The sequence below is a fragment of the Colobus angolensis genome, unplaced genomic scaffold, assembly GCF_000951035.1.
Source record: "Colobus angolensis palliatus isolate OR3802 unplaced genomic scaffold, Cang.pa_1.0 Scaffold4, whole genome shotgun sequence".
NCBI classification, from domain to species: domain Eukaryota; kingdom Metazoa; phylum Chordata; class Mammalia; order Primates; family Cercopithecidae; genus Colobus; species Colobus angolensis.
In genome coordinates this window covers 14,166,937-14,180,089 of record NW_012117376.1, presented here as the reverse complement: position 1 = coordinate 14,180,089, position 13,153 = coordinate 14,166,937, and the positions used below count along the sequence as shown (strand labels likewise).

The 13,153-nt window shown below is 47.3% G+C and overlaps 2 pseudogenes across 1 annotated transcript; one reads left to right on the top strand and one right to left on the bottom strand.

The window, feature by feature from the left end:
- Positions 1 to 723: 723 nt before the first annotated feature.
- On the top strand, positions 724 to 1,561 carry LOC105521360 (annotated as a pseudogene). Its single transcript, XR_001003258.1, has one exon. The product of XR_001003258.1 is annotated as a profilin-1 pseudogene (transcript).
- Positions 1,562 to 7,689: 6,128 nt separating this feature from the next.
- Positions 7,690 to 8,135, bottom strand: LOC105521359 (annotated as a pseudogene).
- Positions 8,136 to 13,153: the final 5,018 nt, after the last annotated feature.

The window sequence follows — 13,153 nt, the reverse complement described above, 5'->3', positions numbered from 1 at the left end:
AAAAAAAAAAAAAAAAAATTCTCAAATAAAGAGTTTCTCTTTCCCAACAGTTTCCGCAAACATCCCAGTATTGAGTTTCATTGGCCAGGCCCAGGGTCACAAGCCCATTCCTAAAGATGGGCCCATTCCTAAAGACAAAAAACAAGCACTGAGCATGTAGGAGAGATGGTTCCCCACAAAATATAAAGTCACTGTTACCAAAAGTAGTACAAATGATGCTGGGAAGACAAAAGCCACAGCTGCCTAGTCCATCATCCTTGACTTCCCTTTCTACTGTAGATTTCCTTGGTTATTCCCTACACTTCACTGTTAACTTCCTTCATAGCACAAATGACCTTATTTGTGTTGACTCTTGGCCTTCCTCTCTTGCCCTGGCTTGAGAGTGCTCAGAGGGCAGGGGTCTTGCTTGTCTTGATCACTGCTACATTCCCAGCACTTGGAGCAGTGTCTGCACACAGTAAGTGCTTAATAAAGGCTTGTGGCGGGAATGAATTTGCTGGAGAGCCAGGCTCTTGTGCTTTCTTTTTCATTTCAACTTCTTTTATTTATTTTTTTTGGAGAAGGGGGTCTTACTCTGTCACCCTGCTAAAGTGCAGTTGCACCAACATACATCACTGCAGTACCAACCTCCCAGGCTCAAGCAATCCTCCCTCAGCCTCCCTAGTAGCTGGGACTACAGGAGCGTGCCACCACACCCGGCTAATTAAAAAAAAATTTAGCAGGAAGTGGCGGTGCGAGGGCTGCTGCACAGCGAGCAGAGCCGCGGTCCGGACGGCAGCGCGTGTCTCGAGCTCTCCGCCTCCCCACGCCCGCCAGCCGAGGCAGCTCGAGCCCAGCCCGCAGCCCCAGAAGCAGCGCCGAGAGCAGCCCCAGTAGCAGCGCCATGACCGGGTGGAACGCCTACATCGACACCCTCATGGCGGACGGGACCTGTCAGGATGCGGCCATCGTGGGTTACAAGGACTCGCCCTCCGTCTGGGCCGCCGTCCCCGGGAAAACCTTCGTCAACATCACGCCAGCTGAGGTGAGTGTCCTGGTTGGCAAAGACCGGTCAAGTTTTTACGTCAATGGGCTGACACTTGGGGGCCAGAAATGTTCGGTGATCCGGGACTCACTGCTGCAGGATGGGGAGTTTAGCATGGATCTTCGTACCAAGAGCACCGGTGGGGCCCCCACCTTCAATGTCACTGTCACCAAGACTGACAAGACGCTAGTCCTGCTGATGGGCAAAGAAGGTGTCCATGGTGGTTTGATCAACAAGAAATGTTATGAAATGGCCTCCCACCTTCGGCGTTCCCAGTATTGACCTCGTCTGTCCCTTCCCCTTCACTGCTCCCCACAGCTTTGCACCCCTTTCCTCCCCCATACACACATACACCATTTTATTTTTTGGGCCATTACCCCATACCCCTTATTGCTGCCAAAACCACATGGGCTGGGGACCAGGGCTGGATGGACAGACACCTCCCCCTACCCATACCCCTCCTGTGTGTGGTTGGAAAACTTTTTTGTTTTTTGGGTTTTTTTTTTTTTTCCTGAATAAAAAAGATTCTAACAACAACAACAAAAAAATTTTGTTTTGGACAGGCACGATGGTTCATGCCTGTAACCCCAGCACTTTGGGAGGCCGAAGCAGTGGATCACCTGAGGTCAAGAGTTCAAGACCAGCCTGGCTAACATGGTGAAATCCCGTTTCTACTAAAAATACAAAAAATTAGCCCAGCATGGTGGCATGCGTCTGTAATCCCAGCTACTCAGGAGGCTGAGGCAGGATAATCACTTGAACCCGGGAGGCAAAGGTTGCAGTGAGCTTTGAGATCATGCCATTGCACTCCAGCTTGGGCAACAAGAGCGAAACTCCATCTCAAAAAAAAAAAAAAAAAAAGATTTTGTAGAGGCCGGACACAGTGGCTCACACCTGTAATCCCAGCACTTTGGGAGGCCAAGGCAAGCAGATTACTTGAGATCAGGAGTTCTAGACCAGGCTGGCCAACATGGTGAAATCCCGTCTCCACAAAAATACAAAAAATAGCCGGGCATGGCAGCGTGCACCTGTAATCCCAGGTGCTCAGGAGGCTGAGGCAGAGTCACTTGAATCCAAGAGGCAGAGGTTGCAGGGAGCCAAGATTTCGCCACTGCACCCCAGCCTGGGCAGCAAAGTGAGACTTTGTCTCAAAAAAAAAAAAAAAATTCTACTTTCAGCTTGGAGGAGGCCAAGATGCAACTTTCTTCGGTCATCCAGAATCTAGGTTCATTTGACATCAGCCGCCTCCCCAGTGCTGCTGAAGTTCGACCCCAATGAGATCAAAGTCATATACCTGAGGTGCACCAGGGGTGAAGTTGGTGCCACTTCTGTGCTGGCCCCCAAGATCGGCCGCTTTGGTCTGTCTCCAAAAATGTTGGTGATGACATTGCCAAGGCAAAGGGTGACTGGAAGGGCCTGAGGATTACAGTGAAACTGACCAGTCAGAACACACAGGCCCAGATTGAGGTGGTGCCTTCTGCCTCTGCCCTGATCATCAAAGCCCTCAAGGAACCACCAAGAGACAGAAAGAAACAGAAAAACATTAAACACCGTGGGAATATCACGTTTGATGAGCTCTTCAACATTACTCAACATATGCAGCACCAATCTTTAGCCAGAGACCTCTCTGGAACCATTAAAGAGATCTCGGGGACTGTCCAGTCTGTGGGCTGTAATGTTGATGGCCGCCACCCTCATGACATCATAGATGACATCAACAGTGGTGCTGTGGAATGCCTAGCTACCTGTTTTGTTTTTTTTTGAGACAGAGTCTCGCTCTGTCGCCCAGGCTGAAGGGCAGTGGCGTGATCTCGGCTCACTACAAGCTCCGCCTCCCAGGATCACGCCATTCTGCCATTCTCCTGCTTCAGCCTCCTGAGTGGCTGGGGCTACAGGTGCCTGCCACCAAGCCCGGCTAATTTTTTTGCATTTTTTTAGTACAGACGGGGTTTCACCGTGGTCTCTATCTCCTGACCTCATGATCTGCCCGCCTCAGCCTCCCAAAGTGCTGAGATTACAGGTGTGAGCCACCGCTCCCGGCTACCCAGTTACTCAAGAAGCACAAAGGAAAATCTTTTAATAAAAGATCATTTGACAACTGGTGAAAAAAAATTATATTTGTAGAGATAGGGTCTCACTCTGTTGTCCAGGCTAGTTTGGAACTCCTGGGCTCAAGCAATCCTCCTGCCTTGGCCTCCCAAAGTATAGGGATTACAGGTGTGAGCCACTGTGCCCGGGCCCAAAAATTCTTGACCTTGATTTCTCAGCCAGATCTGCTGTTTCTCGGTTTTTCCCATTTCAGACAAGGGTACCCTAATCCACCCTGCTGCTTCATCCACAAAGCCAGAGGGCATTCTGTCATCCCCACACTAATCCATATATAAGTCCTTTCGTTCACCTCCAAATAAAACTCAAACCCATCCCCCATCCCAGCCCTTGCCAGCATTCCTGGCACCATCCCCTCTCAGCTGGGATTACGGCGGTAATCTCCTAACTGGTCTCCTTCATTCCCTTCTTGCTCCCTTTTAGTCCATTTATTTTACACAGCAAACAGCATGATCTTTTAAAAACAAATCAGATCATGTTGATCCCCAACTTAAACCATTTAAAGGCTTCCCCTGCAATTAGAGTAAAATCTGAAATCCTCACCCTAGCCTTCGGGCCCAAGCTATTTCTCTACCTTAGTCCTGCTCACTTTCCTGCTGGCCCACCAGGCACTGCACTCCCTGATTTTTCTGCCTCAGGGCCTTTGTACTTCCTATTTCTTCTGCTGGAAAATCTTACTCCCCGATTCCACATGCCTACTTCCTGCTCATCTTTCAGGTCTCAGCTTAAATGTCACTAAAGGAGAATATTTAATACCTCTCTGACTCCCTTTTCTATCATGTCACTAGCTTATTCCTTGATCATGATTTCTAGGGAAGAACTCTGGAGGCACACTACTGGGGTGTTGAATCCTATTTCCACTGCTCCTTGACCATGTGACCTTAGCTAATCACTGCTCTGTCCTTCAGTTTCCTCATCTGCAAAATATAGTACCCTATAGGATCAGTACCTGGCAAAGAGGAAGCACTAAGTAAATATTTTAATTTAAAAAAAATTTTTTTTTTTTGGCCGGGCGCAGTGGCTCAAGCCTATAATCCCAGCACTTTGGGAGGCCGAGACAGGCGGATCACAAGGTCAGGAGATCGAGACCATCCTGGCTAACTGGGTGAAACCCCGTCTCTACTAAAAAATACAAAAAACTAGCTGGGCGAGGTGGTGGGCGCCTGTAGTCCCAGCTACGCAGGAGGCTGAGGCAGGAGAATGGCGTAAACCTGGGAGGCGGAGCTTGCAGTGAGCTGAGATCCGGCCACTGCACTCCAGTCTGGGCGACAGAGCGAGACTCCGTCTCAAACAAACAAACAAAAAAATTGTTTTTGCAGGCATGAGCCACCATGCTTGGCCTAAAAAATTTTTTTAGAGACAGGGTCTCTGTCATCCAGGCTGGAGTAGAGTGGCACAATCATAGCTCACTGCAGCCTCAAAATCCTGGGCTCAAGTGATCCTTGAGTAGCTAGGACTATAGGTGTGAGCCACTGTGCCCAGCCATAAATATTAGAAGGTATTTTGTTATTCCCTCATGGTACATTTCTTGGGATTTAACTATTTTGATTTCTGAGATGTAAGCTTTGTGAAAACAGGGATTGCACTGCATCTCTTGTATTTACTGCTGTGCCTCTAGCACCTTGCATAGTGGCTGGTGCATAGTAGGTGCTTAATGACATTGAATTAATGCATGAAAACAGACGGGACCTCAGCCCTTATGGAACTGACATTGCCCTACTTGCCCTTCAAGATATGGCTATTTTAGAGGTGTGAAAACTGAGACCCTAAAGGTGGGGTGATTTGGCTGGGCGCGGTGGCTCACGCCTGTAATCCCAGCACTTTGGGAGGCTGAAGCGGGTGGCTCACTTGAGGTCCGGAGTTTGGGACCAGGCTGGCCAATAGGGTGAAACCTTGTCTCTACTTAAAAAAAAAAAAAAAAAAATACAAAAATACAAAAATACAAAAATTAGCCAGGCGTGGTGGCAGGCACCTGTAATCCTACCTACTCGGGAGGCTGAGGCAGAGAATCGCTTGAACCTGGGAGGTGGAGGTTGCAGTGAGCCGAGATTGCGCCACTGCACTCCAGCGTGGGGGACAGAGTGAGACTTTGTCTCAAAAAAAAAGAAGAAGAAAAAAAAACCCACAAAGAAAACAAGGAGGGGTGATTTGAATAATGCTTCAAGGTGGAAGGTATAATTTCTACTTATCAGAAACGTGATAAATTTCTCTTCCTCGGGGCTGTCTACAGAAGTGGCACCCATCTTCTCAGCAGCATGACCACCCTCACACCCCTTGGGAAGCCCAAGAACGTCAAAAAGAGGACCAAGAAGTCCATGTGGCATCATGAACAGTCTGATGGATGAATCAGACTGTTAAGTGAAAATTAAGTGTAACTTACAGAAACCTAGCAGTATTGGCAGTAGGGTACAGAGAAAATTCAAGGGCCAAATCTTGATGCCCAGCATTGGGTATAGGCAGAACAAGAAAACAAGGCACATGCTGCCCTGTGGGTTCTGGAAGTTCCTGGTCCACAATGTCAAGGAACGGGAAGTGCTGCTGATGTGCAGTAAATCTTACTGTGCTGAGACTGCTCGCAATGTTTCCTCCAAGAACCATAAAACCTGAGTGGAAAGAGCAGCCCAACTGGCCCCCAGAGTCTCCAACCCCAATTCCAAGCTGCGCAGCAAAGAAAATGAATAGACGGCTCACATGCATGCTTTATTTGTGTTTAAATAAAACCACGAAAACTGCAAAAAAAAAAAAAAAAAAGTAACACCAAAAATGTGATGAAGCATCAAAATCACATGGAACCTGCTACCGCCACTGTGAACACAAGTCAAGCCTTTTATTCTAGGAATAATAACTAGGGCGAAGCTTTCTTCTCAAGAGAAATCAAACACAGAGAAACCTGGGCTCCCTGTGTAGAGCAGCAGGATGGATGGATTGTAGTGCCATTGACTGAGATGACATTGATACTGCAGTTGTGCCTTCCTGGGGAAGACATCCAGTTCCCTATCCAAGTAATTGGCACCCACACCAACATCTTGTTCATGTCATATTTAGGAATCCAGAGGCCTCATTTCAAAAAAATTTTTTTTGAAACAGGGTGTTGCCCAGGCTGGAGAGCAGTGGCACAATCTTGGCTCACTGCAGCCTCGACCTCCTGGGCTCAAGCAATCCTCCCACCTCAGCCTCCTGAGTAGCTGGGGCTACAGACATGTGCAACCATGTCCAGCTAATTTTTAAATTTTTTTGTAGAGACGGGGTCTCCCTATGTTACCCAGGCTGGCCTCAAATTCCTGGGCTTAAGTGATTTTCCTGCCTCAGCCTCCCAAAGTGCGGAGATTACAAGCATGAGCCACTGTGCCTGGCTTCCAGAGGCCTCATTTTACAAATGTAGGAACAGAGACTCAGAGAGAAGAAGGACTTGCTCAGGTCTACACAGTAAATTAAGCCCAAGTCTTCTGGCTTCTAGGAAAGATTTTGTTTCTTTTCTTTTTTTGTTTTTGTTTTTATTTTTTGAGACGGAGTCTTGCTCTGTCACCCAGGCTGGAGTGCAGTGGCGCAGTCTTGATCTTGGTTCACCACAACCTCTGCCTCCCGGGTTCAAGTGATTCTCCTGCCTCAGCCTCCTGAGTAGCTGGGATTATAGGCGTGTGCCACCACGCTCAACTAAGTTTTGTACTTTTAGTAGAGATAGGGTTTCACCATGTTGGTCAGGTTGGTCTCGAACTCCTGACCTCGTGATCTGCCCACCTCGGCCTCCCAAAGTGCTGGTATTACAGGTGTGAGCCACTGCGCCCGGTGGAAATATTTCTTTAAGCCCTAATTGATATGAAAGCTTTTTGTTTGTTTGTTTGAGACAGTGTCACACTCTGTCACCCAGGCTGGAGTGCAGTGGTGCGATCTCAGCTCACTGCAACCTCCACCTCCCAGGTTCAAGTGATTCTCCTGCCTCAGCCTCCCAAGTAGCTGGGATTACAGGTATGCACCCTTGCACCCAGCTTTTTTTGTTTTCAATTAGAAAAAGTATTTATTTCTGCTCCTTTCATACATCTTATTGTTCAGGAAACAGTCTTACATACATATCTGAAATAATCTACCATCATACACTCTAGTTAAAGCGAAACACCATAGATAAAGCTGATCAGCTGTCCAGAGTTCTCAGCTTATGTAATCTTACTTCTTGATTTTATGTTAATTTCTGAAAATCAGAAATGTCATCTCTAAAAAATGTGAAGGGGGTTGTAAAAAATAATCACTTTACTTGATATTATAGTTGAGATATGGAGTACATTTTCTTTAAGAAATGAAAAACTAATTAGAACATGCCACTCACCATCACTGGTACAGCAGTAGGTCAGCAGGAAAAAAAAATACTGTGATAAACTTGTCTCTTCAATACCAAGAAGAAATTCTAGTCCAAGCTTCAATATGCTTCCTGTTTTTTCACTAGATATTTCTTTTACTGCTGCTTTTCATTCTTTTCCACATTTCATATTAGAGGATTGGTATAGCCTTTAAAACTTCATTGACAGAAGAAATCCAGTATCCACTGATTTCTTCTCAAACACACTCTAACCCATCAGATAGCTTGCAAGTTTCATTCTCATGAATACTCTAGCCATGAAAAAACTCAATAGAACACAGATGAAACCAATGAATAGAAGAAGAAATCTATTGAGTTTTAGGATATTTGGGGCATTCGATTGGTCCAGGATTATGAAACCTAAACTTCCCATTGTAAACAGGAAGCTGGATGCAAGTCCTTCCATAATATATTGTCCATTTACTCTGTAGGCTTCACTGGCCTCTGATGCCCATGTTCATCAGTCATAGAGCCAACACTTGGAGGTTCAACAATAACATCATAAATGATTCCTCCAGTGATGAGGAAGTAAGACACCACCACCAGAGCTTACACAGTCATGGCCGACGGCATGTGCAGCCAGGGTGGCTTCTTCAGCTTCAGGTTAGGACATTCGAGCACTAAGAACGGGACATGATACAAAATCTCCATGTTGGTTGCATCAAGGCAAAAGCTCTTTATTTTATTTATTTATTTATTTTTATTATTATTATTATTGAGACGGAGTTTTGCTCTGTCATCCAGGCTGGAGTGCTGTGGTGCAATCTCAGCTCGCTGCAACCTCCGTCTCCCAGGTTCAAGAGGTTCTTCTGCCTCAGCCCCCCAGGTAGCTGGGACTACAGGCGTGCGCCACCATGCTCAGCAAAATTTTTCTTTTCTTTTCTTTCTTTTTTTTTTTTTGAGATAGAGTCTCGCTCTTTTGACCGGGCTGGAGTGCAGTGGCCAGATCTCAGCTCACTGCAAGCTCCGCCTCCCAGGTTCACGCCATTTTCCTGCCTCAGCCTCCCGAGTAGCTGGGACTACAGGCGCCCGCCACCATGCCCAGCTAGTTTTTTGTATTTTTTAGTAGAGACGGGGTTTCACTGTGTTAGCCAGGATGGTCTCGATCTCCTGACCTCGTGATCTGCCCGTCTCGACCTCCCAAAGTGCTGGGATTACAGGCTTGAGCCATCGCACCCGGCCAAACTTTTTCTATTTTTAATAGAGACAGGGTTTCACCATGTTGACCAGGCTGATCTTGAACTCCTGATCTCAGGTGATCCACTTGCCTTGGCCTCCCAAAGTGCTGGGATTACAGGCGTGAACCACCGTGCCCGACTCATATAAAAGCTCTTGATATAACAATGGAGAGAAAGGAGTGAGGAGGAGGAGAAGAATGAGGAAGCATTGAATCAGGTGTTCACTGGCAGGAGGGAACACTGACAGGTGTGTAGGGCAATCAGAGACCTTGTGGGGAGGGCAGGGGAGTCTGTTAAAGAAAGGGGAGGTGGAGGGTGGGGCCTGACTGGGTTATTTTCAGAGCTGCTATCTTTGTCTGCATCTGCTAAATTATTAAACTGAGATCACTTCCTAGAGGATGCCAGGCCAGGTTGCCAGGGAGAGGCTGAAAGGGAAAGGTTGGATCTCTTAGCAGAGGCCTCAAATATTCTAGGCTGGGACGGAAATAGACTCCTCAGGCCTTGATCCCTTCCCCACCCCACTCTCAGCTGATGGAGGGGATTGGGGATCCTCCTTGGGGCCACAGCCATAGTCACTGTCCCCTCCGCAAGGCTGTCTCTTCTGGCTGTTGTCCTGGAGGCAATAGATACATATTGAACCAGACTCTGGAACCTGGTCCCATCGCAGCTGCCTCTTCTCTTTCAGGGTCTTGAACTCAAGCCACAGGTTTTGAGTCAGATAGATATGACCAGATATGACCATAGATATGTGAGATCTTGGGCATATCCTTGCATGTATCAATGTCCTTGTCTATGCCATAGATATTAGCCGTTCCACTTCTCAGATGAAAACCCTGAAGTTCAGAGAACAAAGGTGCCTTTCTCAGGGTTGCATAGAAAAGGACTGAACTATGATTCAAACATAAGTGTTTCTGATTTCAGGCTCCTTTCCTCTATTCTTTCTTTCTTTCTTTTTTTTTTTTTAATTTTTTTGAGATAGAGTTTCGCTCTTGTTGCCCCGGCTGGAGTGCAATGATGTAATCTTGGCTCACTGCAGCCTCCGCCTCCTGGGTTCAAGCAATTCTCCTGCCTCAGCCTCCCAAGTATTTGAGATTACAAGCATGCGCCACCACACCTGGCTAATTTTGTATTTTTAGTAGAGATGGGGTTTCACCATGTTGGTCAGGCTGGTCTTGACCTCCTGACCTCAAGTGATCCTGTAATCCCAGCACTTTGGGAGGTCGAGGCGGGTGGATCACCTGAGGTCAGCTGTTCGAGACCAGCCTGACCAACATGGTGAAACCCTGTCTCTACTAAGAATACAAAAATTAGCCAGGCGTGGTGGCGGGCACCTGTAGTCCCAGCTACTTGGGAGGCTGAGGCAGGAGAATCGGTTGTGAAGAGGTGGCCTGCCCCTCCACACCCGTGGGCGTTTCTCGTTAGGTGGAACGAGAGACTTGAGAAAAGAAATGAGACACAGAGACAAAGTATAGAGAAAGAAAAAGTGGGCCCGGGGGACCAGCGCTCAGCATACAGAGGACCCACACCGGCACTGAGTTCCCTCAGTATTTATTGATAATTATCTTTACCATCTTAGAAAAAGGGAAGTAGCAGGATAATAGGATCATCGTAGGGAGAAAGTCAGCAGTAAGACATATGAATAAAGATCTCTGTGACATGAATAAGTTTAAGGAAAAGTGCTGTGCCTTGATATGCATATGCAAACATCTTCATAAACCTTTTTAGTGCATAAAGAGCAGCATTGCGCTAGCAAGTCCCGCCTTTCACCCTAAGGCAGTTTTCTCCTTTCTCAGTAAACAGAACATACAATCAGGTTTTACACCGAGATGTTCCATTGCCCAGGGACGGGCTGGAGACGGATGCTTTTCTCTATCTCAACCGCCAACCACCGCCAAGAGGCCTTCTTTCCTCTTGTACTGGTCCTCCTCAGCACAGACCCTTCACGGGTGTCAGGCTGGGGGACGATCAGGTCTTTCCCATCCCACGAGGCCATATTTCAGACTATTACATGGGGAGAAACCTTGGACAATACCTAGCTTTCCTAGGCAGAGGTCCCTGTGACCTTTGGCAGTGTACGAGTCCCTGGATACTTGAGATTAAGAGAATGGTGATGACTTTTAACCAGCAAGCTGCTTTCAGGCACTTGTTTAACAAAGCACACCCTGCACAGCCCAAAATCCTTTAAACCTTGAGTCACCACAGCACATGTCTCTTGCAAGGACAAGGTTGGGGGTAGGGTCACAGATTAACAGCATCTCAAATACAGAACAAAATGGAGTCTCTTATGTCTACTTCTTTCTATATAGACACAGTAACAGGCTGATCTGTCTTTCTTTTCCCCACAGGTTGAACCTGGGAGGTGGAGGTTGCAGTGAGTTGAGATCGTACCATTGCACTCCAGCCTGGGTGACCGAGTGAGACTCCATCTCAAAAAAAAAAAAAAAGAAAAAAGAAATAAAGAGAGAGAGACAGGGTCTTACTCTGTCTCCCAGGCCGGAGTGAGTGCTGTGGTGCAGAGGCTGCTCACTGCAGCCTCAAACTCCTGGGTTCAAGGGGTCCTCCCACCTCAGCCTCCCATGTAGCTACAGGTGTGCACCACCAAATCTGGCTAATTTTTAAAATTTTTCATACAGACCTCTGTCTTGCTGTGTGGCCCAGGCTGGTCTCAAACTCCTGGCCTGAAGCGATCCTCCCATCTTGGCCTCCCAAAATACTAGGATTATAGGCATGAGCCACTGTGCTTGGCCTATTCTTTTATTTATTTATTTATTTAGAGATCGGGTCTTGCTTTGTTACCCAGGCTGGAGTGCAGTAGCAAGAGACAGGTCACCGCAGCCTCGACTTCCTGGGCTGAAGCGATCCTCCCACCTCAGCCTCCTGAATAGCTGGGACTACAGGCATGCACCACCATGCCCAGGTAATTTATTTTTATTTTTCATAGAGATGAGGTCTCACCATATTGCCCAGGCTGGTCTTGAACTCCCAAGTGCTCAAGTGATCCTCCTGCCTCAGTCTCCCAAAGTGCTGGGATTACAGGCATAAGCCACCTTGCCTGACATCCTATTCTTTTTTAGTATTTTAGAATTTTATTTGTTTTCCAGATTTTCTACAAAAGGAATGTACTTTATAACTTTTATAAAGATCAGAAAAACACAATAATCATTGTAGTTTAAAGATGGATTTCCTCATTCCAGATGTTGTGTTTGCTGGGCTGGATGTGCACTAATAGGTGGTGGACTGTGGCTCCTGTCCACTCTGAGAGTGTGGTGCTCAAGCCAGTTAAGAAAGCTGACAAGAAGCTGGGTGCGGTGGCTCACGCCTGTAATCCCAGCACTTTCGGAGGCCAAGGTGGGTGGATCGCTGGAGGCTGGGAGTTCTAGACCAGCCTGACCAACCTGGAGAAACCCTGTCTCTACTAAAAATACAAAATTAGCCAGGCATGGTGGCTCATGCCTGTAATCCCAGCTACTTGGGAGGCTGAGGCAGGAGAATCGTTTCAATCTGGGAGGCGGAGGTTGTAATGAGCCGAGATGGCACCATTACACTCCAGTCTGGGCAATAAGAGCGAGACTCCATCTCAGAAAATAAATAAATAAATAAAATAAAAAAGAATAAATGAATGGAGAAGGGGACTTCTCCATTCTCAGCAAGCTCTACCCTTGTGTGTTATTTCTCTTTTCTTTCTTTCTTTTTTTTGAGACGGAGTCTCACTCTGTTGCCCAGACTGGAGTGCAGTGGTGCGATCTCAGCTCATTGCAACCTCTCCCTCCTGGGCGCAAGCAATTCTCTGTCTCAGCCTCCCAAGTAGCTGGGATTACAGGCACCCACCACCATGCCTGGCTAACTTTTTTGTATTTTTAGTACAAACGGGGTTTCACCATCTTGGCCAGGCTGGTCTTGAACTCTTGACCCCGTGATCCACCCGTCTCTGCCTCCCAAAGTGCTGGAAATACAGAGGTGAGCCACCGCACCCGTCCTACCCTTGCTCTGTGCCCAAACTGTAGTGCAGTGGTGTGATCTCGGCTCACTGCAACCTCCGCCTCCTAGATTCAAGTGATTCTGCTTCAGCTTCCCGAGTAGCTGGAATCATAGGCATGCACCACCACGCCTGGTTAATTTTTCTATTTTTAGTGGAGATGGGGTTTCGCCATGTTGTTCAGGCTGGTCTTGAATTCCTGACCTCAGGTGATCAGCCTGCCTCGGCCTCCCAAATTGCTAGGATTAGAGGTGTGAGCCACTGTGCCCAGCTGTGTTATTTTTCTTTTCTTTTCTTTCTTCTTCTTCTTCTTTTTTTTGAGACGGTGTCTTGCTCCTGTTGCCCAGGCTGAAGTGCAATAGAACAATTTCGGCTCACTGCAACCTCCGCCTCCCAGGTTCAAGTGATTCTCCTGCCTCAGCCTCCTGAGTAGTTGGGATTACAGCTGTGCACTATCAAGCGATTCTCCTGCCTCAGCCTCCTGAGTAGCTGGGATTACAGCTGTGCACTATCAAGCG